Here is a 26544-nt window from a genome sequence, read left to right as displayed (position 1 = left end):
GATTTGATATGAGGAGGAATGAAATGACTGTTGTTGATTAGTGCTGATTTGGATAGATGGATGGATGGATGGATGGATGGATGGATGGATGGATGGATGGATGGATGGATGGATGGATGGATGGATTGGAGGTACCAGGCTGCTAGAATGCTAATATAAATTAGTGCAGATGCAGGATGTGATCTGGAGAAAAGGAGGAAAGGAGCAAATTCCCAGAGCCTTACAAAGGGAGAAGATTGGCCTGAATGCCTCATTGTGTACAGAGCTGCATCATTTCTGTACTAAAATGCATGTTTAGGAAATTATGTTTCAATTTCAACTTTTCAGTTGTTCCCCATTTTCAGATAAAATAATAATGTTTATGCATTTTGGCAAACAGTTATGTCCAAAGCAACTTACAAATGAGGAGGTAGCTTTATAGTTAGCAATAATAATAATAATAATAATAATAATAATAATAATAATAATACCTCTGGACAGAGGAATTGGTGAACAGTTTTGTCTCTGAAGTCTTAAATTAATGACAGAAAGAAACGTCTACCTTCAGATTCTGTCAGTCATGGTCCTAATAACTGTGTAATAATAACTGTGTAAAAAAGTTATAACACTATACCTCATTAAACAGTGAATAACTCATATCCTTCAGAATTTAACTGCCCTTGTGGAAATATTTTCTGCTCTCATACTAGTAGGATTTATCTCTTATCAGACCTCTTTAGTATTTTCCTTTAGATGCTTCTTCCTTGTCTCGGCCTTAAACGATGCAAATGCCCAGCAAATGGTGAGACATTTCAAATATGCATTGAAACACAAGCACACAAAATAAATGCAACAGGAAATGCTGCAAGCAACACATGCTGCAATCACAGAAAATATAAGTATATCCACAACAATCAACAAAATGAGCCAAATAAAAACGTTGCAATCACTGCAAGTGAAATCTCCGTCCCAGTGTGAAAGTTTTATTTTTTAAATTAACAACTTAAAAAGGAAAAAATGGCTTCAATTAGTCAGAATTATTAGTGTTTTTTATTTATCTAACTTTGTGTCCATCTCTGATGTCACTCACATGTACACTGTAAAAAAAAAAAAGTCACTGTAGAATTTACAGTAACTTACTGGCAGCAGGGTTGCCAATCAGTTACTGTAATTTTTACGGTAAAGAAATTACACTAACCTTTCTGTTCTGGCGAATTGCCAGGTAGCCACTCCCCTCTGCTGCACCTTCTCTTCTGGTTAGTGATGAGAACTAGGCGGACTCAATCTCCTAGCAATCAAAGAGACTGACCTGTCACTCCTGTTTGAAGAAGAAGTGCCACAGCATGAGAAGCAAACAGTCCTGGTAGCACATAGAAATCCAGAACTGTGCAAAAGTTTTCTACAAACTGTGAAGGACAGCCGGTAAGCCACAATGCTGTTGCTTATTTCCTGAGTCTCATTGGAGCAGCACATGGACTCTGATTGATTGTTGTACTGAACAGTTTTAATACTCAAATCAAATCAAGCGAGTAAAAAATAATAATAATAATAATAATAATAATATACACTTGGTGTTTGTTGTTTATGGTAGAAAGTGAAACTGAATAGATGTGGAATAGAATTTTGACTAAAAATATTTTTAACAAAATGTTGATAAATATGGTAATGTATTTATTGGTGTTGAATTTTACTCTAAAATATTTTCTATTTATTATACTTCTGGAATAATGGGCTTAAAGGGGTGGAAATCTGTTTGATTATTTCACAATGTATTTATCTTGTTATTTTCAAAATGTAATAGATGTGTTTCTGTTTCTTTTGAGGTTTTTCACCTATTTGGCTGGAAGGCTAAAAACTATGGTAACCATCATATAAAAATAAAGATGGATCAGCTAAATTGAAGGCTCTTTGACTGAAATCCAGTAAAGATTCACAGTAGAGACTGTACCTTTCAAGTGGGGAATCAATCGCACAGTAAACCAAACTTGACAAAACTTGACAGTGAAAAATCGCAGTCTAAAGACTGGAGGGACATTAAGAGTTTGTTGGCTGGACCAAACGTGTCCACAAAGAGACAAGTCAAGATTGTTCTTTTGCCCTGCTGCTAAAATCAAAATGGCTGACTCAGTAGTGTTGGAGCAGCTGAAGAGTGCTAGAGCAACAGTGAAGCGTCAATTCTCCCGTTTAGCCAATAATGTGCTACGAATGCACACAATGATGTCTGAGGTAGAGCTCAGGGACAACTTTGCAAAGCTCACAGCAGAAACCAGTAAAGTTCTTGAAGCCAATGATGATGCTGCAGAACAATATACTGCTGAAAATTCAGATCCAGAGGTGTTAAGTGAACAACAAAAGGCTGATTTGGATAAAACAACCACAGTGTGAGAAAAAAAATGCAAGAGCTAAAAAACCTAATACAAAAGACATTGTGGGAAAATTTTGGGGAATATAAACTGACGCAAGCCATTACAACTGCAGAGTCACATGCAGATTATGTGGACACTGTGAATCCAAGTAAAGGCACAATATGAGTTCATGATAGAACATCTGCAAAACCTTGTAAAGACAGCAAAGGCAGTGCATAAACATTGGAAGTGCTGTTTCAAAGTTGTATCAGAGCCCTTGAGACCATATTGCCAAAACTAACATTAAGAAAATCAGAATTTATTGAAGAGCAAACCAAAGAAGGGACCAAAAGCACCAAAAGCACTTCAGTGAGTTTTCATGCACCGGCCATTAAACTAAAGCCTGTTGCTCCACCAAAGTTCACTGGAGCAAGTACAGAGTTTCATTAGTGGAAAAAAGATTGGGAAGCACTCCAGATGCAGGGAGAACCTATTGGATTGAAAGAGATTAAGAAATATCATTTTCTCGACAGTGTGGATGAGAAAATAGTACAAGACCATCGTCTCACAACTTACACAACAGCTGATGAGATATTCCGGGTTCTAGAGAATTGCTTTGGAAATAAAACAACTATAGCCCTTGAAATAGTGGAGGAGGAGCTTTAAAAGGCTCCACCAATTAAAGACAAGCAGCCAAGAAGATTGTTGAGCTAATTCAAACTGTAGAAAAAGCTCTGACAGATCTTGAAGAACTTGGTGTAACTGGTGCTATAAAGAACCTCCTTATAACAAAAGCAATAGAAAGTAAACTTCCAGACAGCCTGAAGAAGGAATGGCTTCTTCATATAGCCAGCAAAGGGACTGAGCCTGAACAAGACAAACGATTTGACTACCTCCTGAAATTTCTTCAAGGTCAAGAAGCAATTTCTGAAAAGCTGGATCAATTGAAGGACGAGGAGTCAAAACCAAGGTCTGAACCACGCCAAGCCTGGACCAGAACTTCTATTCAGCCCGCAAACATGTCTCAAGGATGTGTGGTTTGTGGAGACGGGAAGCATAAGAAAAGGCTGTATTTCTGTAAAACGTTTCTTAAGCTTAAGCTGTCTGAAAAGAAAGAAGCTGTTAAGAAACTGGGGGCCTACAAAAAATGTCTGGAGATTCACAATGAGTATGAGAACTGTAAAACTGAATTCCTGTGCAAAAGGCCAGACTGCAAGGAGCAATGCACTGCAGAGCACCATTATAATCTCTGTCCAAAAGCCGATGTGTCCAGAGAGCATTATATCCAGAGGCGCAAAGACACTGCAGTGGGACTCAAACACAAAGAGCGTCAAGGAAGCTGTTACCATAGAAACAAATTTAAATTCTAAATGGTTCAACTCTCATCTGAAGTCTCCAAGACTGACCTAACTACTGCAGGCTGTGGTCACCTCGCTGACATCACTACAGTGCATCGCTCCTGGACTGTTGTCACGACATTTTCAATATTCATTTTAGTAATGATAATTTAGCAAAGTTAGAGGAGAAGAACATCAATCAAGACGTCCGACAATTTCACATTTTCATCTTACAATGTAAAATTTTTGTGAAAACACAACATCCAACCTGACAGTAACTTCACTGGAATTAAATTAGGTCTTCATTGTCAGAAGCTTCAGAAGGCCACTTCTGACAATGGGGTCAACCCGTTAACTTCAACCCGTTAACTTCAACCTGTTAACTTCAACCTGTTAACTTCAACCCGTTAACGTCCTGGTAGATGATATTGATTTTCCAATGAACAAGTGGGATTCAATGCTTGTTGATTATTGAAAACACAGCAGTTAAAGCAAGATGGTGAAATTTGAGAAAAATCAATTATCTCTGTTGCAGCTTAGAAATTCTGGCTTAGTTTACAGACTAATATTTTAAGCAGTGATTTCAGAACCAGTGCTTATAAATTGATTGTGATTCCATAGTCAGTTTATGGACTAACTACCCAGAACATTAGTGAAGATTCTCTAAAGAATGTGTGCAGGTGGAATTCACACTTCATTATCAGAGCAGCAGGCCAGGCTCAGGTCAGACAAACTTGATTAAACACTCGGTACTTGTCTGGGTCAGGGGCTGAAGAAGCACCATAAACAATCCCACGACCTGATCTGTTCCCCTCAGCCATATTTCTGGAAGGTTTGGCCCCTCAGGGGACAGCGCGTGCAGCATCAGGGGCCAGTGATACCTGTTGGCCCCTCTTCTCTCTTCCTGATTGACAGACGGCTGCTCCATTAGATAAGAATGATAAGTGGTTTTCTGTGGGCAGAAAGGACTTCCTCTTGACCTCTGACCCACACCCTGACTCTTGACTCCACTTAGGGTAGGAGCCGGCCCCTCCCCCCGGCTCCCCTCCTTTCTCTCCAGGCCTGTGTGGACGTCCCTCTCCCTCCCACAGGTGCAGGTCGGCTCTGGGTGATGTGGAGAGCAGCTTTTGTTCCTCTGAAGGAGGAATCTGTGATGGACAAAGGAGGAACGAAGATGAGAGAGTCAGGACAAGAAGTTAAAGAGTCTGTTGTTCTGGCTTCTTCAGAGAGAAAGAAGAGGAGGAGACAGATGAGGAAGAGGCGGAGGAGGAAGGGGGGAAAGTGAAAGAGAAACACATTCTCAGCGCCTTTGTTTCACTAAACATCAGTAGAAACTCAAAAGCAAAATATGTGACGATGGTTTGAAGTGTGTGTTGTGTGAAAAATTGAGGACTTCCCATTAAATACTCTTTTTATGAAACATAAACATGTCTAATCTTATTTTTTATTTAAATATGGAAAGAAGGTGATTTAAAAGCAATTATATAACTTTTCACTCATTAAACAATATCAACAAAATGTGACTTCTAGCTGAGGAAAAAGTTAAGACACCATTCCAATAGCGGCTGGTTACGTCCTTTAAGTAGACCAGTGTCTAGTGGCCAGTTTCTCAGGAAGCTTTAAGGGTTTTCTTGCACATTTAAAGTCACTCAACAGCATCTTAATTAGAACAAGGTCTGGGCTTTGACTATGCCAAGAACCTTGAGTTTCTTAATACCCATGAATAAGTCAAACTTAATCATGGGTAAGTTTGGGTCAATGTTTCAGGGTCCAGCTGGTCCAGGTCACCACAGCGCAGCAGAGCCTCCCCAAACCGGGGCGCTTCCCCCTCTATGCTTTACAGTTTGATGTGGTGTGAACTTAAATTTATGTCCTGTATGTCCTGAACACATACTAGACTTTACATAGATCAGAATGGTGCAAATGTTTTCCAACAAGGGGCACAATTGTAAAAATGGACTTGGTCATCTTCATCTTTCTAAAATACCAGCCGAAGTTGCTTTTTCCCAAAACTTTTTTCTGTTTTTTTGCCAAAATCATTTGACAGCACTTTATGGCAAAAATTTTGTTTTTAATGAAATTTAAAAATACAATTATTTTATGTTCCCTGTATTTCATTGTTTTTTTCATATTTAATTTATTTTTGAGCAAACAAAGCTTTATTGAAATTAGTGATTTGTTTTTTAAATAAAAAAAATGTACTTGGTGTAGATCTTTCTAAATCCAACATGATAATAAAATTTATACCTGACTTGGAAAATCTAATTATAAAGTGCTCATAAATTTATGGATTTTGTAATTTATTGTCACATTGTTGCAGTAAAAATTTGTTTTCTAATGTTTTCTTTTTCTAAGTCTTCATTTTCTGAGTGTTCTAAAAATTGATCCACATCAATTTTTTTCAAAGGGTGCATCAGCTTTTTACACGACTTCATTGTCTGCACTTAACAGGAAGGAAATTTTAATGTCTATCAGTAAAAAGAAACTTGCTGAAAGTGTCAGATGTACACTGTTGAGCAAAAATGTATACAAATAAAAAATGTTTTCACTTTTTGCTCCAAAAGAGGAGCTGTGTTCTGGTTTAAACATCCAGAAGTTATGAAACTCCCCGCTGAGCCGACAAACTGTAATTACTGTAATTATTTTTATTATTATTATAATTATTGTAGGATTTTAAAGAGCCATAAGTACCCTCAAATCATTCCAACTCCTTGCTGCTAGAATCCAAATTTGAAGCTTCCAGTGGTGGCAGTAAATACACTCAGGTCCTCCAGCCAGCCCAATCTGCCCCTCTGGACTCAACTAATAATTATAATAATTCAGGTTGGTGTGTTGTTCTCTCTCCTAACTGCAACTCTGCCAGGAGTGGACCCTCTCTCTCTCTCTCTCTCTGTATTAATAAGCAGTGCAGTTCTCAGCACAGCGCGTGGTAAAGCTTTGCCATGATTACAGTATACCATCAAGAAAATTAGTTGTTTTCCACACACAGCAAATCACAGCAAGGGGTTTGCAACATAACAAGTTGCTTTTGTTTACAACGATTCACTAGCTGTTTTCATTATGCCAAGACAAGCCCATAGACTCTGAGCCAGCTGCCACAAATCACACATTCAATTATTCTGCTTTGCTTATGAGCATCCAAATATTTAGTCCACTTACCAGGAACAAAAACAGTAGTAAAGTGATTACAGCCAAGAAGTCAAGTTCTCCTTCATAACCGAAACAGAAAGGAGGAAGGAGCAGGAAGAAGGGGATTGGGGAGATGAGGAAACATGGAGACGTTTCTCTTATTAGCGCTCTACTTTGTTGTAAAAGCTTCATGATGCCAAAACTAGAACGGTGACGAGTGATTTCTTCAGAGGAGGCTGTGAGGAACCGAAAATATTATCACCATTACCACTGAAGGGAAGACAGTGGACAGCAAAATGGTTTTGATAAGGGAACGGAGAAAAGTATGAAAAGAATGCAAGGCAGCAAGAAGAAACTTAACAAGACTGAGGAGAGATTGGAGTTGGATAGATACACTGCTCTGAAAGTCCAAAAACCATCACAAAAAAAGTCCAACATTTCTCCATCTCTAATGTGGCGTATGTCCTGTACACTTCAAATGGAAAAATAATATTAGAGAAGAAAAAAATTGAAAATAAAGAAACACAATCTAGTTACAGAAGTGTGAAGTTTGTACACCCTTATTAGACCACTGCTTTGCTGAAGTAGCTTCACATTTATTTTCAGTCTTCTTGATTTCAATATTTTTAGTGAATCTGATCAATCTGACATCGAGACCAACTATACCAGCAATTGGTCTCAATGTCCATCCTTTAGCTAAAGCCACTGCTTGCAGAAATGTTGCAAAGGATCAAAATGATGCCGCTCCACAGAGGTAAACCGAATCCTTTACTCTAAACCAACGCCTGGGTCTTGTCACAATCTCACAAAAACCTGTGCAAGAGCAAGTGAACACAGTCCTGACAAGTTTAGCACAGAAACAACACTCCGCATCCAAACGCTATGCTACAACTCATTATGGTGGTAGTAACAAGGTTTTGGATTACTTTTGTTTAGATGAAACTGAGGTGGTTTCAACAGGCAGTCAGTTCTGGTCCAAACCCTACGGGGTCGATTTGACACAGGAGGGATTTGATTTTTATTCATTCCTTAGCATCACTTTGGAGCATATTGAAGCATACACGGGGGTGTGTATGCTTTCTGGAGTCATTGTTGGTATACATTGCTGAAAAGAAAATGGGGGAAAAAATGCTGGACAGAAACCATTGAAGACCTTGCCAGAGGTCATAGGTTATGGCCTCTGCAGAGCATCCGGAGCAGCCAGACTCTCAGCTCCCCTGTGGAGAAGATTACATGCTCAGATAGAAAGGTTGGTGTGTTAGGGTTAATTCTTTAACAGCTACGACTTCCTCTGCTTCTCTTTGGGCCAAACAAGGCTCCGACATCAACAGGATTAGGACTTTAAGTCTTTAGTAAAGGAAGACATTCACACAGAGACTTTTTTTTCCAGATGCCACAGACTGATGTCGATTCCTCCTCATGTCAGCTGAGCGCTCTGCTCCCAGCTCCTAGGAGTTTTTCTAAGTTCTACAATTTGGAACAGATGAGAGCTCTCAGTTACACTTACTGCTCCCCTCATTCCTGTCAAAATGTGGCCAATTAATGATGACGAATGTAAACATGTACACTAAATAAGAGCTCATTATCTACCAGCCAATCAGAGGAGATGTCGGCATCTTATTTAGGCGCTAGAGCAACAAGCCCCGCCTACTTGGGAGCGGCTACGTATGCAGAATTTTTTGGAAATTGTCTGCAATTTTACAGAAGAGTTGTGGATTCAGTACTTTGAAAATGACACGACTTTTTATGAACTGTGGTTCTGTGAGAGCTTTGGTGGAGCCAGATGGAAAAACACAAACAAACAATCATCTTCCTACCACTTCCTGTTGTCTTCTTCGTGGTTTTCTCCAGCAGTAACACGTGACTCATGATGTAAAAAAATGTTTCAGTTGCAGTTTTGTGAACCTGTTGTGGACCAGGGGAAGGATGCCTGATGCTAAAGAAAGGAACAAACTTAATAAGGTCGCCCGGGAACTGGTTCGACAGTGGAATCAGCTTAGGAAGCGAGAATCGATCCTTTATCGCTGCGTCCATGCTTCTGATGGGCAGACTGAGGTTGAACAGTTTGTGTTACTTCAGTGTTTGCAGGAAGGTGTCATCCGGTCACTTCATGATGATCACGGCCATCAGGGGGTGGAGCAGACTTTGCAGCTAGTTTGCTCACGGTATTTTTGGCCCAATATGTACTCAGATGTAGAAAAGTGGTATAAAAACTGAGAAAGATGTGTGGTGTCAAAAGCTCTGTTGCCAAAAGTTAAAACCTATATGGGTACAATTAAAGCATCTAGACCTAATGAGATTCTGGCAATAGATTTTACAGTTTTAGAACCTGCTACAGATGGGAGAGAAAATGTCCTTGTAATGACTGATGTTTTCTCAAAGTTTACACAGACTGTCCCTACGAAAGATCAGCATGATACCACGGTTCCAGAGGCACTGGTAAAATACTAGTTTAAACTTTTTGGGCCCAAAAGCCGGATTCATTCTGATCAAGGACGAAATTTTGAGAGTAATTTGGTTCAACAGCTTTGTAAACTTTACAAACTCGAGAAAAGTCGCACAACCCCTTGGATTTGCCAGAGTCTGAGGTTCAGTCAGATACTGAGAATGGTGAGGTTGGTATTTCTGAAGATGCAACTTCTGATGTTCAGCCTCTTTCTGACCAGGAATCCGCACAGGAGATTGACACAGCCATCATTCCGGAGCTTAGGAGGTCAGCGCAGAAAACTGCAGGGCAGCATTCCAACCCTTACAGGCTGCCCTGTTCTGTACAGAAGAAATGATTCTGTTTTTGGGTAACAGGTTTTTTTAGGTACATCATCGGGTTCCTGATGCATAATGGTGGGGAGGAATGTAACAGATGGCACCATTAGGTGTCACACTTTCTACAGCCTGAGCCTCCATGAAAGGGAGGTAGCGTTACCTGGGCGTGGTTGTTCGACGCCGCAGGTAGGTTTTATACATTGGTCTTTTTTAATCCGAATGAATTGTATGTTTATATATTGTTTTTATTTGCTAGGGTTGCACCAGATTGGCTACACCAAGGTTTGATCTGAGAGTGTTGATTTATGCAATGCAGGTAGGCAGTGTTTTAATGTGTTTTAGGTTGATTTGATTAAAATGATTTAATAAGCATTTAGTAATTTTTGTGTTTTTGTTTTGCAGTTTTTGCACTGCCTCCTGCTGTTCTTTTAGCGTTTGGCTTTTCTTTTTGTTAGTCCGCCCAGTTAGGATTGTTTTTCTTCTTGTAGTACTTGTGAGAGCAGGCTAACAACCTTTCCTTTATTTTATTTGTTTTGTTTTTTGTTCGTTTTGGGCACTTCCCTGAATACTTACATCCTGTTTGGTGTGATCCCCATGACGGGTTAAAGCTAGCGGGGAATCCTTTTCATGTATGCAACAATAAATATTAATAATTAACTTAATTCTGGTTGTTGTTTATTGCGCTTTGGCTTGACAGATCTATAACATACATTTATTTCTATACAGCTGAAAAGTTTATTAAAAAGCATGAGGTTTTTGTTTGTTTGTTTTTTTTTCAAAATTGCAGTATTTCCATCAAAATATGTAATTTTGTAATGTCAATTTGCACAATTCCAGTATTAACAGAAACACAAGCTTGTGGTGCAGGTACCACTGATGGTAGGAAAGTTTAATGTATTCAGAGAAATATTTGTGGGAACCAGAAACAGCTGATAGCTCTTTAAAGTATGTCCTTAGCTTTAGGTTTAGCATGGCATCTAACTTTACAGAGTTGCAGTCCTGTTTTAAAATTTCTGGGAATTCTAACTGACACACTCAGCTGAATTACTATTCAGCTGTCAACAAACCAAAAACAATATATTTCTTTAAATTTCACTGTCAAACACTGTAGCAGTAGGTTTAATATGTTGCATGGTAATGTCAGAAAACCAAAGAGAAGATAGTTAATTTTTTTCCCCTGCCTTTAAAAAAAATCTACATACATTTAGACCCACAATTATTCATACCTATGGCAAAATTAGGTGCTGTTCAAGGATATTTTTTATGTACTTTGCAGTGACACAGCCAGAGTCCTGTCTTTAATCTGAAGAATAATCTGTGGAGAGAGTTAAAGATCAGGATGATGACAAAGTGAAATTCCCACTATAAACTCTTAGAGCTCAACATTAAACGTGAATTGTGAGAAAACCAGAGGAAACAAGCAATCAGTTGTTCTGCACTCATAAGAAGGGTTTTATTGCTGTCATGCCAACAAATTTTTTTATTGAAGAAGATAAATAATGGAATTACGAAAAATGTCAATAAAAACAGAATTTTTTAAAATAAATGTATACCCCTGTTGTAATTCAAATTCAAATAAGTTTAAGTTGAACTCCAGATTCATTTTGATCTTAGCTGCACAGGCAGACATGTTGGATTTTGAGGTATGGGGAAACATCTCACTAGGAATTTCAAATTCACTGGACTTGAGATAGCTTTTCAACCTCCAGAATTGGACCACATTATGGAAACATGATCCTTCAGTCAGTGCATCAGTCAGTGCTTTTTAATTATGTTCTATTTGCTTTAATGACATCCCTCAGCAAACTGAAAAAGTAAAAACTATTTTGTCAAAATAGCTGTGAGTATGGAGATACTGGGAGAGCTTAGTATTATCTGAGATGGTAGCAGTTCTTAAAAGCCTTAAACACAAAAAACCTCACAGGAACAGTTTGAAGCTTAACCTCAGCTTTTTATATTTCACTTACAACCCATTAACTCACACTAATAGGAGAGAAACTGCAGACATTCATTGTGTTTGCTATGAAACTAATGCATTTTATAATATAGTGTACCAGCTCTTTTTTAGTCACTTGAAAAAAAATGTGCTGCACCTTTCTAAAATACACTCCTACTTTAAAAAGGATGGCTATCTTTGAATTCATTCCTCCATCTAACAGAAACCTTTTCAGTGGTCAGCAGAACCCTCGATGTAAGGTCCTCTAAATTGGCTGAACAGACTCTTAAGACCTCATCACTGACCACTTGAAAGCCCTAATGGACACAAACCTCCAGATAATGCTTTTAATAGCTGATGCACACTGAGGGGGAGTTTCTCAGACAGGTCAGAGGTCAGCCAAAGCACAGCATTCAGGAGATGGTGAGGACGTTGTTTTATGCTTAGAGGAAAGCAACAAAATGCATTTTCTGATGTTATCTTGTTTTTTTAAGAGTCAATGGTTCAGTTTAATGTGGATATTGATTTATTCCAGGTAAATAAACTAATTTACTTCTTTAACTTTGCTGATAAAAAAAAACTTTATTTCTGCTCCAGGGTGACGAGATGCATCCATAGGAGAATTAAGATATCAGTTCTTAAAATATTTATTTCTGCTCACCTTTTCTGTCCAACTTCTCTCCTGTGAAGCAGGATAGAATCTTGATGTAAAAATACATTTCAAAAAATATATATTTTTTATAACTTTAGTTGGGAAAATTGTGTTGTTATGTATGTGATGTGATTTGTATTCTGAGCTAAAGAGCGCATTACCCAGTATATGTTATAACAGAAAAAGTATACATTTGTTGGATATACTGTTAAAGAATAAAGCTGTCTTTTGTGGAGCTTGTTTGTAAATATATCAACTTCATGTAAGACGCCTAACAAGGGTTGACACATATCAAGCCTAACAGTCAGATGAAAGTTCATTTTTAGAAAACCAACAGGGCAGCCATTTCTAGAGGGCAGCTGTTGATCATGTATCGTAGTTATGTCTCATATTCACTGAGGACCAGAGCTCATGCTGCTGACTCTGTAAGAGCCATGAACTGTTTGTGTCCTCATCTCTCAGCTTTAGTTTGTTCATTACTTTGAAGTCAATTCTCCAATGTAGTTCTCATAATTCTGGTACAAAATATTTTCCAACATAGACACTGAAGGAGAAATCCGTTATCCTGCAATAGCTAGCCCCGCCCACTTCATCACAACCCTCCGGGGCTGACTACTGACCAGTTCTCTGTCTAACAGGTCCGGAAAATCTCTAAGACCTGGGTATTACCCTAAAAGAGATCTATAAGAGATAATCTATTTAAACTGGTGTCGAAAGCGATTCGTCTAGCTCTAACTACCTCCAATCCAGAAGTTACGACCCTTTTCAGTTAAGAAACAGTCAGCTGAGTAGCCCTCACAGCTGCGTAATTCCAATAACCACTCCTGTTAACGGTAGCTCGCTTTCTAAAATATAACTTGCTCTTGGAACCGGCTAGATTAAATTTAGTGACTTGGATGTAAGTCCCTGGGTCATTATTTTACTCTCGCCAAAGGAAATTATGAAGCCTCCTCTTTACTAGAACCATGTACCTTAGTTTTACCTTTATTAAAAGAACTAAAAAATGATTAAATGACTCAATTAATTCCAATGTCCACCAACCTCATTAGAATTTTAGAGTAAGAATTTATTAAGCAAGCTTAAGCAGGGATATGTGACATACAAATCAATAATCAATTGTATACAAGTCAAGAGCAGTGTAATAAGATCAACATGTATAATCATACCCTCCTGTCTCTTTCCCTAACCTATGTCACAGATTCTGAGATAGCTTTTTAGGAAGCGAGTTCAACTCATACCCAGTTGGTGGTGGATCTTTAGCAACAGGAACGTCCGAAAACCTTGGTCTGAATCTTTGTCCTTTGTGTGGAAAATCCTCTTTAGAATAGAAGCAAAGTAGAGAGGGTTCAATTGTTTTGAAAACCCAACTCTTTTATCCCTACGGGACCTTTGTCTTTTCTCCAAGTCTGTTGCAATGTTTGGGTTGAGGCAAGACCGACGATCGAATCAGAAACCCGGGTTGGACGATTGGAACTTGTCTCCCTTTGGCGGCACGAAGCTTCAGCTTTTCCCGTGGCTTCAGGGTGTGGTCTGCTGTTGTTTCCTTGATCTGCTTCTTCATGTTAGCTCTACTTCGGTGCCGCAGACAAAGAACAAGAACTTCTCCTTTTCCGTCTGCTTATATACAGTTCTCTGCCATATATGTGTATGGGGAGTGTTAGTTTACGTGGTTTCGGCCCCTCCTGTCTGCTGGCTGGGATGGAAAGTACCGTCTTTTCCTCAGCGTTGTTCTTAGCCAACCATACCGCCCCACCCATCCTGTGCATCTGGCCATCTGTTCAGAACTGCTTGCGACAGCAGGAACTCACAAGTTCCCCTTCTGCTTTTTCCCTTTTTCTTTTCAACATTAAAACCTATGTGCTTTCCTCTGATTAACTTTTAAACACAGTCAAATATTAAAAACTATGTGCTGATTTCCATTAAGCATTAATCATAAGCATTAATCACCTCTTTCACTTATTATAAATCATCAAACCTTAATCATTTCATTGTTGTCATGTTATTACAGATCATGATTCGTACACTTCAGAATCATTCAGTGAATCATTCAGTGATTACTTACATACAGTCATTTTACCTATTGTATTCATCCATGTTCAACTTAATCATTATCAAAACACTCAATCATTATAAATCAAAACACAAGATTGCTTTATTTCCTTCAGGCTTTCATGCACCTTTTTCTGTGTGTACCTGGATAGATCTCAAACCTCATACCAGTTTTCTTGACACCCCCTCCTTGAGATCGGACGGTGCATCGCAGAAAACACAAAGTCCGAGGTCAAAAGAGGTCAAGTCCATCACCGCAATCAGCAGTCAAGATGTCCTGTTCGTAGCAGGCAACCGGAGATGATGATGGTGTCCAGGTATCCACAACCTCATACTCCGTCAGATTGGACGGCGGAGAAATCCAGCACTCGGCGTCCAACTGTGGAGGAAGTGGAGATCCTGCTGATCCGGGAGGGCTAATGTCCTCCAGGGAAAATTGCAGAAGCGAAGACAGATCCATCTCAGAGTCTGGCAGTGTCGGTGGGTTGTCACAGAATCCCTCCAACTCAGTCAGCAGATCCTGAAAATCCATATCGGTTGAAGGCGGATCCGGTGAAGGAGATGACACGAAGAGGGTGTCTTCTGTCTGGCATGCTTGGTGAGATGAACTGAGAATCTCAGTTTGGGTACCTTTTCTGTGAGTCGCACTGCTGGTTTGGCATCCGACATCGATAAACATATCCGGCGACACGGGACACGCTGGTGGAAGGTACTCGCCCACTGCCACAACTCGTCCATCGAGAAGGTGTAGAGTTGGCAGGCATTGTCGAGTAAGCTGGTGCTCCCATAATTTCTGGATCACGGGCAGCAGGAGTCCCGTGTGCATTGGAGATGTTATAAGGTCGTCGTCTTCTTGGCCAAAGGCAGAGGTCCACACTATTTTGTGCACCCGTTCCAGGGATCGAGATGTGGAGGCCGCTATGTAAGGCAAATCTCCTTGCCCTGTGGCGCAGAGAATTGCCGTTACATCGGTGATACGGCTGCTCACGCAACGGTGACACCAGCGGGAGGACGATGCAACCCATATGAATCCATAGGACTCTGCGGCGATCCCACATCCCACACAGCAGGTTGGTGCCTGAGAAGAAACAGCAACCTAGGTAACTTCACGATTAGGGGTTTCGGATTAACAATAACACAACAAATATGCAAAAGCGAAAGCGGAGAGTGTAGCTGGTTTAAGCTCGTGTGCCTGCTTGGGCTGCCAGCCAGGGAGAATTAATCACAGGAACCGGAATGTCATGATCTGGAGCTGGTTCGCCCCTATCATAGACATGAGCGGAATCATGGAATATTGCAGCATAGGTCATCATCCATACAACGATGGCTAGGTCTGAGGTTTCCTGAAGCCAGTAGAGGACCACCAAGATCCCCCAAACCGTTGCCTAGAGAGCCAGAACTATCCACTTTTGCAGCCATATGCGCCTGCCCCGACCTTTGATGGACAAGGCTTGGCGCGCTAAGTAGACGAGGATAGATACTGCGAAGAGCCCTTCTAGAATAGCTGTGAGGATCTTAAGTGGGGCGGTTCGAGTGGCTTGACGACCCCCAACGACCAACTCCAGTATCAGGGCTGTGGTGTCGGTGACGAGCCATAGGCAGACCACAACGCCCCTGCGCCAGTTGATGCGGGTACGGCCCATCAGGTAACAAGCAAAGAGGGATGAAGCTAACCCCCATTTCTGGAGGATGATGGGTCGTAGGATAAGCTTGACATATCCTTGTAGCGCAACGAAGATCCTCATGGGATGTCCCCTGGGCCAGGAACCAGTGTGGCAGTAGAGTACCCAGGCCAGGGTAACCCCTAAGTGCTCAAGGGTACTCACTTGAATTGGAGCAAAAAGTGAGTTGGGGTTTGATGTGTTGGTTGAAGAGTTAGATTCCATGATGTCCGATGGTGGTTCGTTTGGTTCCGGTGCTGTCGGCAACTGCAGCGAGGATTGAATGGCTCGCAGGCACACGGCAGCTCTCTTTTATGCAGAAGCAGGCTCCTCCTTCGGGGGGAGGGGTTGGTACCCCCTCTTTTCGCAATGACATAGTGCTTTCAGCCACACCTCCAAGACAATTTTGCCAACGATTAAAGCCACGGCCACGCCCAGTAGGCCCAAGATGTATGGCCACAGCAGGCTCAGAGCATCTAGCAGCCACTGTCCGACGATGTGGAGGCCTCCCTCTACAACGTTAGCAACGCCTTCCACGACGTCGGTAAGGGTGGTCACGATAGCTGAGCCCAAAGTCTCGAACCAATAACATTCATGTTGGTCAGATCCTTTTCCACATTTTTCCCAAATTTCCTTAGAGATTTGGCAGGTGAGATTGGAATACAAAAGGTTAGGCCCGACCCAATCAAACCCTGGGTCTGTGTGCCCATCACACAGATTCTTGCGGAAAGCATGTCCTTCGGCGATGGCCACCAGGGGATTTGGGATGAACGGAACTGGGAGACCCAGAATGCTCTTGCGCTTCTGGAGATGGTATCCCAGAATTGCATCGGTGCAGGTCTTTCCGCTCACTATAGCCCTCCGCCAAGTACCATTGATTTTGCGCCAAGTAACTTCAGAAGAGTGAGTGTCATACTCATCGGCATAATGTTGGTTGCAGTAGCTTTCCCAACCTTGGACCTCGTGGCAGGGTCTTCTGGCCAAACTGATGACACATTCAAAGACATGTCGTGTGTTGTTTTTACAAGTCATGCGCCAGGGTCTCGGGTTGACGTAGTTTTCAGGTCTCCAAAAAATTCCAGGCCAAATCGCGCGGTCCTTAGAATAAACTGTGGCGAGGTACTGGTACTTGATCCAATAATTGGTGGATTCACTGAGACATGGTATAACCCAGGCTTGAAGTTCTTCCTGTTGGAGTCCCCACCATTCCCAATCGCAATCTCGATAATAATCCTCATAGCAGGCTTGTAGAGCCCATTTAGCGGTAGGAAAGGTGTCGGGATCGGGGCAGTGATACTTCCATACGGAAAATAAAGTATGGCTTTCTTGTAAGAGGTCACATCGCGGTGAAGATAGGGTTTTCCTCCAATAAGTATCGTTGAGGCTGTCAAAGATCCTCTTGGCGACACACTTATCAATCTTTGCAAAATCATCCTTAGTTCAGAAGATCCTCAGGAGTTGGAAGGCGTTGGGTACGCAAGTTGGCAATGTGTAGCTCCTGTAACCCAGCAGGAGAGCGAACCGCTCCCTCTGGGAAGTCTCCCACAAAGAACGTTTGGTCCGTTGCTATATATGTCCATGGGAATGTGTTATTCAGCCAAACTTCAATTTCTGTACGTACTGTGCGTACAGAGTGCCATAAATCCGTCCAGTATTCTTCTACAGCTGTTACAATGTAATTTTGGCCCCTGCATTTGACGAACTTATTCCAGAGGCAGGCATTCAACCACCTAAAGTGGTGCCTATAACAATGTTGTTGGTCAGATTGGTACATAAACCGTGTAGGACCTTGCCGAATCAGGAAAGCCGTAATATTAGCTAAACTGTTGTTGGGGGGGGGGCCTCGTGACCCAGTCGCGAAAGTCGTTTCGGGAGGTTCTGTTGATCCGCTCTCGCTCTGTGATGTTGGCATCTTCTCTGCAATTTAGGTGATAGTCTCCCCAAAACTCCCCTCGTGGGAGCCAGGTTCGACAGCCTGAGGACCTGTGCGGGGCCGGGTATATAACTTCGGTATCCCAGTATCCCTGTTCCGGTAAAAGTAGTAGCGACCGACAGGCCATATTGCAATGCCATTGTGGAAAGCCTCGATCCGGATGAATCCAGTTGCATCTCACGGTCCGTCGCTCCTTGCGCTGTAGAACCCGTATCCAGCAGAGCGCTCCGGTCTCGAGGAAGTCATAGGCGTAGATCTCCCAGGTCCGATTCAGGAGGTCGTCTAGGGAGGAGTCGTTCACTTTGTAGGCTCGGCTTTCCACATACTTTTTGCCGTTGTCTTTGGCGAATAATCCGGTTCGATTCTGGGCAGAAGTTTCGTTGTCCCATGGCACAAAAATAGCCGTGGTGCTTGTATTCCAGCAGTTGAAAGTGGCGTACTTGGAATGTCCATAAGTGACCTTTGTATGCGTAAGGTACCACGGTCCAACTCCGATAAAGTAGAAGATCGTAGCGAGAATAGCAGCAGCAAATAGCAAAGCAAGAAGCGTCAGCAGCCCTTTCAGGCAAAGGGATTTTCCTGTTATCGTAGTCGTTTTCCGTAGCAGAGGTTCGCTAGAGGTGTCCGAGTCGTCGTCAGTGTCAGTAGAGCTGTCCGAATCCGATGTTGAGTCCAGACAACCCTGGTCTGTAGGCTTGCGCCTCATGCCGATAGCATCCATTCTGGCCAGATTAGTGATTCTCTGGGATCCGGTGTATCAGGCTTTGTGCAAATTTTTCTTAAAGCCTTGATACGGCCTTGGTTAGCAGGGTCCTTCGCAACGCGTCTGGTGGCTCTTCTGTGTTGCAAGGCTGTAAATATAGGAGAGGGGTAGGGTAAGTCGGGCTCCAACCCCCTCCACACCCACTTCCAGTGGAACACCCTCCAATAGTGCGGCCGAGGAAACGGGCCTTGGGCGGTGCCGTTTTTCAACGCCTGGTCATACCAAGATTCGTGATTGTACCCTATTGGGGCGGGTACTGAGATGTAGGTGTACAAAGGTTGCCCATGTAAAGTTAGTCTGGTGCGGTACCCCCAGGTTGACGGGGTAGAAATCCTCTGGTGTGGCGGATTGGGGTAGACCCTGTCTATTTCCAATTTCAATGGAAGCCTGGTGTTATTAAATATATAACATTCTGGATTCATTTCCCTCTTTACTATGGTTTTTGCCATACTTGGTGATGTGGTCCAAATAATCATGTCATTAAGTGAAATTTCACAATACAGTCCTTGCAGTGGTTCAAGGTAATGGGGACCCCACCTTATCCGTAGTTCGATCCCCTGTACCCTGTGATACACTGTATTAAAAGTCCATGGCAGAGATCTTGGGCTCATAGGTGAAATTGATGCATAATGGACCGTGTTATTGGACCCTCGTCCTTGCCAAGCAGGCGGTGCGGTGGGGATGAATAAATGTGGCTTCGTTGGAGGGGGTGACGTGTACTCTTCACTTTCCCCCACCTGTTTGGTGTTCTGAAAATCAGTGGGTCGAAGATATATGAGGTACTTGAGAAAATATGCTTCGGTGAGCGGATTGGAAGGAGTGAAATCTTCTCTTGGCATATCCAGGAGAATAGAGGTAGTAGGGAGTCTCAGGAACGGACCTTTATCTGATAGTCCCGACGAGACTCCAGCTCCTACTTTGAACATTTTAGTTACAAAAACCTTTGTACCTGTCCGTCTTGTGGGTTTTGACTGACGTTGGGACTTGACGACTCGTTTTCCCCCTTCCGGTTTATCCGTTAGTCTTGGTTCTTCTTCCTCCATGGAAATGCTGAAGCGAGCTTCTGCCAGGCGTGGGTCTTGGGTTTCTTCTGAGGAGGTTCCGGTTCGGTTTAGGACACGGTGGCGTAATTCTGCTCGTCTGGCACCACTTTGATGGCTGCTCCGACGGAGTAGATTCCTTTAAAGGGGACGGTGATCATGCGCACTGACAGCTGAATCTGGCAGGAGGTGCTAGGATCGGAGGGCGTACCCGCTCTGTGGGCCACGCCTCCCGGGTGTTGCAACACTCCATCCCGAAACTGGGACTCCGCTGTTATCCAGTACAGGCAAGACTTTTCCTTAGGTCTTACCGCATTGCTGCCCCACCCGTCCACCTCAGTGGTGTAGTAATACATATCTGAGCAGCGTACCCCATCTTCCCTTGGCACGTCCGGTAAATCCACCACAGGAATTGTGCAGTCATTGATGACTTCCAAAATCAAATGTGCCCATGTGGTCAGCTCCCAGGGGCCTGTCCAACCTCCATTAACAGCTTGGTCCCTGGTGTCATCTGGGAGTGCACTTAGCCCCTCAGCTGATGGTTGGTACGCGTGAGGACGATGTACCCGGAAGATCACAGGGGAGTGGCTGGTGTTCAATGGTGGAAATGACAGGGATGTTCCGGCAGCTTCATACGGCCAGGCAGCATGAACAGAATCCCACAGGACATCATGGGGCCCTTCTTCTCTCCTCCACACCCATGGATCCGCTTCTTCTGGGGTGTTTGGGGGAGCTGAAGGTCCTGGTAATATTATTGGTATGGGGCTCCCGTGATTTGGTTGTACTTGTCCATATGTTCTGTAATATCGCAGCGAGCTGTAAAACCTCGTCACCTGCCATCCCTCAGCCTGACCTGTCAAAGTCAGTTCTCCTCTCCCCAGCTGGTCTTCGCAAGTAGAACAGTGATGGAGATCGTCCCCATCCCAGACGCAATAACAGCTTTTTGGTTCTTCATTCTGCCAGCTCCATTGGGTCTCCAACTGAAGTCGGGGCAGGTAACCTACCCGGCAGTTCCCACAGATGGTGTTGTTCAAAACCGTAACCGGAGAGACGCGGAGATGTTGTAGTATCTCTGCGGTGGCTCCTTGTTTCCTGGGTTTTTCACGGCCCGGTCCCTCCCAGGTGATGGGGAGTGGGTTGTTTACTAAACAAACCGGACAGCGACTTTTAGCTCTTGCCCATATCAGCATCTCTCGCTCCTCCGACAGGACTCCCTTTTTAGCCCAATCCAATTTCTTCAGGGCTCGTCCTGCCCAAATCCCTGAAGGTGTTCTTCTAATTATAACCACCCCTTTCACGGTGGCCAGTCCGATATAGGGTGGAATGGTACATGATTCACTGGCCATTTCACCGGCTTCTGTTTCACTTTAGTCAGGAACTGGCTTGAGCTGCTCAACTCCTTGAATCCCTTTTCTTTTCAGCAATACTGTGTTCCTATCCAGTACTTGCTTGACGATGTCAGTGGTCTCAAACTTGGGTTTTACTGCTGCATTTACAGGTTGCTCCCTTGCTTTGACCCACACGCGCTGTCCCTCTCGGAATGGCACTCTGGGCGTCAGCTTCTCCTTTTTGTCGCTGGAGCTCCGCCCCACTTCCTTCGTGGTGAACGGCCGTTGGTTGAGCTCCATTGCAGGGGCGGGCCTCTCGGCTCTGCTTCTGTCGTTCAGGGCCTGCCCTATTTCCACCGCCTGTGTGCTCCAACTGTTGGTGTTAGCATTTTTAGCTATCCAGCTTTTTACTAACCCTATGGCTCGTTCCACCACTCCGTTAGCTTGTGGGGTATAGGGTGGAGAGTAAACTCGCATTACTCCAAACTTCTGGCACCATTGGTCAACCTGTGAATTACGGAAATGAGTCCCATTATCCGTGCGCAGCTCTTTCGGGATTCCCAGGGCACTGCATACTTGTTCCAGCATGCCGACAACACTATTGCCGTTTGCTTTCCTGGCTGCTTTTGTAGTTACAAACCCCGACATAGAATCCACCAGCACTAAGAGGTACTTCTCACCTCTTCTTCCTGTTATCCCCATGGGGCCTGCAACATCCATGCAGACTGAACCCCAGGGGACCGTGCTTTTGATGGATAACCCCTCCATCCGCTGCCCTCGGCGACCTGCGTTGTATTGTCCACATACCTCACAGTCCCTTAGCACGCGTTGGACTTGTTTCACTGGGATCCAAAGATCCTGCTCCTCCAGTTCCTTACGGGTAGGTCGTACGCCTGCATGTCCAAGGGCCTCATGCACGCTCCGCACGACCTCAACCACGTACTCTTCTGGGACCTCCCGTCCTCTGGGAGTGCTGTCCCACTTCTCGGTACCGACAAAGACGATCTTTCTTTGCTGGACATAACAGTCCACTTCATCATTCCCACGCCAATGAGCTCCCTCATGCGTGTGTGCTTTTTGATGCTCAACATCTATTTCCAGTTGTAGTTTTAGCTCAGCAATCTTTTTCCACAAGTCTCTGTGTGCCACTGGCTTGCCCTTCGCTGTCTCGAAACCATTTTCTTCCCAAATGGCCAAGTCTTCTCTAAGGGCTTGAGCGCAGTAGTAGCTGTCGGTTACTAACCTGGCATTCTTGATTTTCCTTTTCACCAGCTCCAGCAATCCTTCCAGTACGGCCGTTACTTCTCCGGCTTGAGCACTACCGGGAGCTTTTCCTTTCTGACGGCATTTTTCCTTGCCGTCCTGCTTCAGAATAAATCCCCAGTATGCCGACTGGTCGGACCCCTTTCTGGATCCATCGGTGTAGATTGTCCATTCCGGTTGTTTTGGCTTCTCAGATGTCTCTGGCGGTTTCTTCTTACTGGTGGGTTGTGCTGGCCCAATCTCAAGCTCCGGGTCCAGCAGGATGTCTTCCCATCTTCCCCACCGTGTGTTAGTTGCTTTAGTACTTTCCACGGTACCTTTTCTTAGATACTTATGAACTTGGCTCTGTGTGATGACTTTAACTGGTTGTCCTTGTGCTAGATCCTTCAGCACACCCCAGTAACGAGCTAACACCGCTAGCTCTTTCTCCTCCTGCGGATATTTCCTCTCAACAGAAGTCAGGGTGTAACTCCACAGGGTAACCAAGCCTCCATTTTCATTACTCACTTTGATCATGGCATCGTCATTTTCACAGCTGATTTCTGCCACCAGTCTTTCTGACAAACTTCTTGGCTCCAGTCTCACAGCTGCTTGAATGGCTTTTCTCAAGTCTTCCAGGTTCTGTTGATTCGCTGCTGTCCAAACCCAGGGTCTTTTTCCGTCCTTTTCGTCCTCCTCACTCTTTCTCAGGCATTTGTACAAAGGCTTGGCATACTTCTGATAATTGGGTACGTGGTCCCGGACGTAGTTGCATAGTCCTAATATTTTCTGTAAGTCATTCTCTGACTGAGGTGGTTGAATGTTCGTCAGCTTTTCTCTGTACCCGTCTGAGAGTCCCAAGTCCGACGTGACTTGGAAACCCAGATAATTCACTTGGAACTGTCCAAATTGACATTTCTTGAGGTTTAGCTTCAAGCCTGCCTTGGTGAGGTTTTCTACCACTTTTTGTAGTCTTTGTAGGTGTTCTTCTTCTGTGTCATCAGCAATAAAGACATCATCAATGTACACAGTTGCACCTACGTCCCCCAGTACTTCCATCACTGCTGACTGGAACACGTTTGGGGAGTTCTTGTATCCCTGGGGTAACCTTTGCCACACATAGCTCTTACCTTTGTGGGTGAACGCAGTTTTACCTTGCGATTGTCTGGCGAGGCGTAGAGAGAAAAATCCATTTGCTAGGTCGATGCATGACTTGAACTTCTTGACTCGAAGAGTTTTCAGCGCTCCTTGGGGATTGATTAGACTGGCTCGGTTTGCTATTGTTCTCCGATTCAGGGCCTTGAAGTTGATAACTGGTCTCCAACCCCCTCCAGCCGATTCAGGTTTCTTCACCGCCTGGATGGGGCTGTTGGTGATCGGGTTGAGCTCCTCTCTGATGATTTCCAGGGCGCTCAGCTCCTTCACTATCTTGTCCATCTCCTCGACTGCTCCCGGATTCAGCGGGTACTGCCGAACAGGTGGATGAACCCCACCTTCGATGTGATGAACAACCTTTGGACCCAAATCCCCACAATCGTTCTTGAACCGTGCCACTTGCGCTGTAACGATGATCTCACGCAGCTTCTCTTTCCCAGCCGGGGAGAAGTCACTCTCTGCGATCTTCTGTTCTGTCACCGTCGGTATGTCAATCGGTTTGTACCAGTCCTGCTGCCCGGATCCGGTTTGGGTCGGGCCGACTTTCACCAACCTTGCTTTCAAGCTCGTCAGCCTTCGCTCTAGTCGGCGATGTGTGCCTTTCTTTTTACTGAGTTCATCTAAGTCTTTTACTGTGAGTAGATTGTAAGGACCTTTCACCCACACTACTCCTTTCCATGTCCCGTATGGCATTTCTTCTATTTTTCCATTAGCAAACTGAACCTTCAGGTGTCCTGCTGTTTCTAGGTCTTTGCGGGTCATAGACACCTCTGCTCCGGTGTCCACCAGGTAGGGTACTCCCTCCACTTTGGCGTAGATTTCGTCCCCTTCCCAGTAGGCATTTTCTAAAATGACCCGCGACCTGGACGCCATTACTTTGGTGACCCTCCGGCCCCGGCTTTACGGGACTCACGGAGGGCCGTCCTTTGTTCTGGGCTCAATTTCCTATATTCCTCATCCGTCAGGAACTGACCTTTCCCTGGCTGATTTTGTGAAGCCGGCGGGTTGGTCGGTCTTCCTTTTGGTCCTGGTGGTTTCTGCTGGAACGGCCGGTTTTGGAAATTGGATGGTGGTGCTCCCTGTTGAAACGGCCGGCCCTGGAAGTTGGATGGCTGTGTGCCCTGCGGGAACGGCCTGTTGTGGAAGTTGGACGGCTGTCTGATGTTGACCCTTCCAGGTGGCTTGGTTGGTTGGCTAGCCTCCTTCTTCCTTTTGTCCTCGTAGTACTGCTGCTCCAGGTCAAATCCCTGCACTGCCACATCCATCTGGGCCACGGTTGTGCTTCTCACTGGTAGTTTCACAAACACAATCTCTCCTCTTCGTCCCTTTGTCACCTCACGCAGTACCTTCACATACCTCGCGGGAGAAACGGTTTGCTTTAGTGTGTGCCAAAGCGGTTCCAACCGGCTTCCTTTGTCCAGCCGTCCTCTAGCCCTCTTCACCTGGGACTCTTCGTCGTCCATGTCCTCCAACACTAATCTCTCATAGTTGGTCTGTGCTGACTCTGTTCCAACCATCGGGTCCGCAGTCACGCTGGTCAGCCACAACTTTTTGGCTCCTTCGTGGTTGGTGGTAGATAGCACAGTTGGCCAGACATCTTTCAGATACTCCTCATTATTTTCGTCTGCGTTTTTACTCCGAATTACCAGCCTTAGATTCTTTAGTTCTGCGTATGCATCTTGTCCGGTAGTAGTGGCCGGTGGCTGGGCTGACACTCCTTGTGGTTCCCGCGGGATCTGTGGCCCTGGCTCTGAAGACGTCGCCTGCGGCTCTTCTTCATCAGCCGACACCTCGTCCAGCTTCTGTCGAGTCTCCCTGGAGTACTTGTAGGCCGCTTTCTTCAGTCGTCGCAGCATCACATCATACATAATTCCCATGTATGCGTTCCTGAAGTTGGTGGTCAGGGAATAGTGTGCTGTCAGGGTAGAGCAGGATGGTGTCATCAGGATGTTAGCCCACTCTCCGACTGTCGCTTCTACCTCGAGCAGCACCTTGTCTCCCAGCCTGCTGGCCCATCCTGCTGGAATCTGGTACTCTGTCTGACCGACCTCTGGTACATACGTACGCCGTCCGTCTTTAGCTTGTACGGGGCCCCAGGTCACGTCTCTCGCCAGTCTCTCAGAAGAACCCTCGATGTCAAAGGTTTCTATTTCTTTCTTCTTTCCTCGGTGCTGTCCTGTTCGGAGTGTCTTATGCCCTGTCGGTGGTTGCTTTGGGTCGGAGAAGATGCTGCCGTGATCACTCTCTTCTTCTTCTTCTTCGGAATGTTCGATCTCCTGTTGCTCTTCTCCTTCCTCCGAGTCGCTGATGTCCTCATACTGTTGTTGTCTAAGAGGTTCCCTCCTGGGGGAGTTTAGCGGTTGAATCTTGGCTGGTTTCATCGGTCCTACTTCTCTCTGGACCGTCTGCTCATTCTTGACTCTGCCCGTGTTGGGTTGCCTCAGTTCACTGCTGCTTCCCTCGAATGAGAATTCTTTGACATATCTTGCGGCCTGGGACTCTGGCCCGACTGGTGCTTCCCTTAACCTTATCCTGAGTGGCTCCATAACTTTGGCCGTGCCGGTCTGGGTGGTGTTTGAAACTCCACTCTGGGGTATTTTTAAGGGATATTTCTTGATCTCCTTTGCTGGGTGGCTGATGCGGCATTGCTCCTCCATTTCAGTTGCCATTCGTACACCTTGCTCCGTACGGAGTCGATGCATACGGGGGTCAACCACCACCACCACCTCTTTGAAGAAATGACTGTTGGTCTTGGCTATGTTCACCACTCCGTTCTCTGTGACCGCCCTGGCGGTGTCTCCTGGCAAATCTGCCGATCTTAGTCCCTGCACGCTCACCATCACCCTTCTCATACTTTCATTGCTGGCAGTCACCAGACCCCTTTCGAGTCCGTGCCACATCTTCTTCCGATACTCCTCCAGACTCTCTCCTTTCTTGTAAACATCAATTGGGACCAGGATTACGGCACCGTAAGGGAGACTGTATCCCTTCATTATCACCACGTCTCCTTTAGTTTTTACTCTACAGGAAGCTTCCAACACCTTTGAATCCTTTTTGTAATATTTCCCAGCCTGGTTTTTAAGGCTGCGTCGGAACTTTCGATTGTGGATCTTGTATTTGTCATTGGTGAACACAATCAGTCCGTCACCTTCAAGGTCCCATATTCCTCCAATAAACTGATAAATTATGAGCCCGGATTGCAGCCTTATGCTGATGGTTTCTGATGGTATTT

The 26544-nt window shown here is 44.4% G+C and overlaps 1 long non-coding RNA gene across 1 annotated transcript; it reads left to right on the top strand.

The window, feature by feature from the left end:
* Window positions 1-9698: 9698 nt before the first annotated feature.
* Window positions 9699-9985, top strand: LOC114155594 (uncharacterized). The gene is made up of 3 exons (XR_003597789.1): window positions 9699-9739; window positions 9810-9869; window positions 9956-9985. It is a non-coding gene; the product is annotated as an uncharacterized LOC114155594 (long non-coding RNA).
* The last annotated feature ends 16559 nt before the right edge of the window (window positions 9986-26544 follow it).

The sequence above is a fragment of the Xiphophorus couchianus genome, chromosome 13, assembly GCF_001444195.1.
Source record: "Xiphophorus couchianus chromosome 13, X_couchianus-1.0, whole genome shotgun sequence".
Taxonomy (NCBI): domain Eukaryota; kingdom Metazoa; phylum Chordata; class Actinopteri; order Cyprinodontiformes; family Poeciliidae; genus Xiphophorus; species Xiphophorus couchianus.
This window is presented reverse-complemented; position numbering and strand designations above follow the sequence as displayed.